We start from the raw sequence: 4,562 nt of genomic DNA on the forward strand, positions 1-4,562 counted from the left end.
CCCCCCCCCCCCCCCCCCCAGTCTGCTGCCAGAGAATAAACGTCAAACAACATATCTTCTGCTTTTCATACTTTTACTTGTAGCTCCGGTGCTTTACCTCTCATAGACCACAGGTTCAGGTGCTTTACGCTCGGTGCACTTTATGGTTTTTGCCTGTCTTATTACAATAATAACAACAGTATAATGGCATATATCATTTGTGGCATATTTACCTAAAAGCGATATTCATCTCACAGCTGATGAGTGACTCGCAGGTTGTCTGTCACCATGTTGCTCACTGGATGTTGGTTGGCTGTTGAGTTGACGTAGCCTACGACAAACAACAGCAAGGGAAATTATGTTCAAGTAATACATTATCTTATAGGTCCGGGCGGCTCTAATAGGAGTGTAAATATGGCAAGTGTAAACAAAGAGAATGTGAACTGTCTCCCTCCTGTCTTTGAAGGCGAAGGATCAGTTGCACCTTGTTGGTACAGCTTCTGGCGCATGAAGGTCAATTACACATGCAGCTCAAGGCCCATACTTCATAATTAACGAGGACTGGAGTGCATATGGGTCTACTCAAACAAGCATATAATAGCAGCTTGTGAGAAGACATAACACGGAATAGTTGGTCCCTCACCAAACCAACTCTGTAACCCCACAAAGAGTTGTGATTTTCGTCTCCTCGTTCTCTCTCTTGTTTCCCATAAGGCTTGAAATGTGAACTTGTGAGTGCGCCATGTGTGCCTGGGGAAAGTGAGGGGGGGGGGGGGGGGGGGGCTATTAAAAGATTTTTTGGGCAGAAGATGTTAGGAAAAGCCAGGTTTCAAGAAAAGTCCTAACAAGGCGCACTGGTTATACACGCTGATGTGATTCTGCCAAGCTGGTTTATGTGAATAATGTCTTTCCCCAGAAAGCAGCAGAGGAACCGAGAGGAACAGCCGGACAGGTGTGAACTAGTCGTGGTGTCCCGCACAAACGCATCTGCTGGCGTTTTCTAATCATTCCCCGCGGGGTGAGGATGTTGCGGAGATTAAAAGTGTTCGACAACTTTAGGCATACAACTTGTGGAAATGAAATGAATGCCACTTTCTCTCCGGAAACACAATCATAAAGCAATCCGTGGAGAATGTAGAAGTGGCCTTGTAAAGAGCCATCCATTCACATCCACACTAGAAATATTAAGGTTTGTAAGTTGTTCTGACCTCAGATCTGTTTCCATGACTGAACAGCTTAGTTGTCATTGTGACCGCACACTCACTATCACAACACACGTTTTCAAACTCTTTTAGTAAATAATATAGTTTCGATTCTCATGTAATGTAGGCTATGTGTATCACTTTGACAAATACATGAAAAAGTGCGGAGGATTTAAAATGGCACACAGACACTGTGTATTCTCACGGCTGCTGCAGATTGTGCCGTATACAGTTTTTACCCACCCATATAATTTGATTCACTCCGCTATTTTATTTGCACCTTAACTAAATGACAAAGTTTTTTTTTTCCATTATTTTTTGTCGCATAAAATAACAGTGAAATATATGCCCCAAAGGTTTGCGTTATGTCAGGCAGAATCAATTTAATTTCTCTGAAATAATTTAAATTAAAAGCGTTTGTTCACAACAGGATTTTTGTTTCCTTGTTTGGTTTTATTGCGACCATTTTCTGGACTTGTCAAGTCCGGATCTGAGTTTCGTTCGCTTATTTATATGGTAAGGAAATAAGTGGCGATGTTCATAAAAGAGCAAAAACCAAACAGCCACATAGAGATATTAATCAGATTTTAGATTGAATTGAACTGATTATTGCTTATTGTGTTTGGGTCTTTTAACGCAATTAAAAAAAATGAATGGAAGTGCATTAAAATACTATCATTTCTAAGTATGAATTTATTTATATATTATGCTGGGTTAAACATAGGTGGAGAGGAACTTTTCACTGCGGTCATTTAGCATTTTAATTGATGATTTTTTTTTTAATTCAGGGAGCCCTAAACAATGGAAAGTGATCCTCTGCTTCATTTCCCCATTACAGTACCTGCATTCACTTACGAGCTGCAGGGAAGTTTGATTAAGTAATTACCGTAAAAACAGTTCATGATCATAATTTATCACAATGACAATTTACAAATCAAGTACTGGTATTTCCAATATGACTTTTCTGGAAAGTAAGAAGAAAAAAAACAGTCATATTGGGGAATCACAGTCTATTTTGTTGCATGATCCAAATAATTGTTTTTAGAAAAATATTTTGAATTAGAATAGTTGTTCCGTACCATACTTCAGTTATTTCAATGTGCAGAAATCACCCAAATTCAAGATGCAAGGTCTCCCTCCAACAGCAGGATGTGATAAGCACCAGACACTCGTTTGACCTGAGACTTTTTGTTAAGTGATCAGATGTTAACGCACTCCGTAGAAATGTCAAGTACATTGATGATAGTTATAATGTGACACATTATTGGTCCCAGTGGGGAAATTCTCTTTTCACTTAGACCCCCTTAAGGGAGGTCAGAGGTCAAACGTTTATAGCAGCAGCCTCAGAGCTAGAAGACATTCACTGTTTTGCTCAAGGAAACTTCAGGAGAACAACAAGGCTTAAACTCAAGTCTTCCGGGTCATGGGCGGTTTGATAAACCACTGTGCCAGGTTAAAGATGAACTCCACTGGTCTTAACAGGACCCGAACAATTTCATGGACAAAATGTGGAGCAACTGACCAAGCTCTAACTCCGGACATCAATGTTATTGAGAGTGGCCATGCCACTTGTGAGGTTGCTGGTTATACTAACAAGGGAGTAAGACAGCTGGGATCTACGTTACTTTACATTATTAAAGTGGAAACTGCCAGACGACAGAGAGGAACATCGACTGGTGTGCACCATCACTTTCTTTTAATGCTCACCTTTTTGAGCGGGCTTTTGCAGCAACACAAAAAAATGTGTGTGCCAATTTATTTAAAAGACGTTATTTTGAAGGCCTGGGCTTTTTATCATGCAGTCAGGTCTGAATTATTTATGTCTAACATAAACGACTCCTCCTGATCCAATATGTTCATCATATTCCTTTTTACTGGATCTAAACCAAACTGCATCAACCTCTGTTAAAGTCAGAGAGAACGACAAACTCTTCTCTCTCCTCTGGTTGCAGTTAACAACAGTCCACTCATCAATACACATAAAACTGTCCTGGGGAATAGGAATAACATGTTTAATACTGAAATTCCTCTTGGATTATCCAAATGCCACAACTGGATAATTTAAGAGCTGCCGTGGCATGGCCAAAGAGGAGGAGAAGCTGGGCAGTAAACATCTGGCTCCAAATGGTAAAATACACCAAATTTATTTTTTACAGTAGATCATTTCAAGAAAAATAAGTTGGGATGTTTAGTATCAAACATAATGCTTGTAAAGTAAAGATAGTATATATATATATATATATATATATATATATATATATATATATATATATATATATATATATATATATATATATATATACACACACACATATATATATATATAGTATATACATATATAACAGAAGTGAATATTGGTACATTAATATCTTAACATCTTTTAAAATGTGGATTACAAAGCTTTAGTGTGATAATTGTAGCCTTAAAAGTAAATCCACAATTAATGGTGGAAAATGTCTCCTGATCTAAGGGAGGTTTGGGCTGTGCCTGTAACATGGATTCAAATGTAAATGAAATAGTTCACAGACAGTCTGTTCTTGGCTGATACAGTAATGGTGACAGGCAGCGCAGGGTTAATGCTTTCAGGCATAGATAAACGGATACAATTGTGCACCCAGACACACAGAAGAATATAATTAAAGTCGTCAGTAGTATGTTGATGGTTTATATTTCAAATGTCCTCCTAATATATCACCCATAAAGGCAATAAGAAAAGCTAATTTAAAGCAATCTGAATGACAATAAGAGTTAAACATTTAAAGCACACACTTCAAAGCTGATTGCAATTCCTCAACCAACACTGTGACATAATTAAATATATTAGTTTCCAGTGTCTTTAATGGTTGTTTTGTAAACAAAGCTATCAATATTTTCAATTATGACCTGTTGAGATCACCAAAATGCTTTAAATGATTCAGTTATCCTAATCAAAATAATCAATAATAAATCAAAAATCAACTAATGACAAAATGCAACATTTGTTGGAATGTTCCCCAAGACATTCAGAACACGTGTAAAGCTTCTATTCATGTTTTCTATTTCATTTATGACACTCTGAGGTCAAACTCTGTGCTATGTTTATTGATGAGCACACTGATTTCAGCCTCTCCTTAGCCTTTATGCATTTTTGGTGTATCAGGTGTGTCCCATAAAACAGGATTAAACAGTAGGGGGTGTCCACGGTGTAGAGTTACGGTAAAAAAAAAGAGAGAGAGAGAGTGATGGCCAGGGGAGTACGAGCATTAATGCACTCCCTGTGTGCTGGACGCGTACTGTTACAAAGCACACACTCTCACAAATACATAAGCACACTGCGCGTGCCCTTTGCTCGAGTAAAAGGTCATCTGGCAGACCAAGTCCTGAGTTCCATCGCTGCAGCCC

This window comes from Etheostoma cragini, chromosome 17 (assembly GCF_013103735.1).
Source record: "Etheostoma cragini isolate CJK2018 chromosome 17, CSU_Ecrag_1.0, whole genome shotgun sequence".
Classification (NCBI taxonomy): Eukaryota; Metazoa; Chordata; class Actinopteri; order Perciformes; family Percidae; genus Etheostoma; species Etheostoma cragini.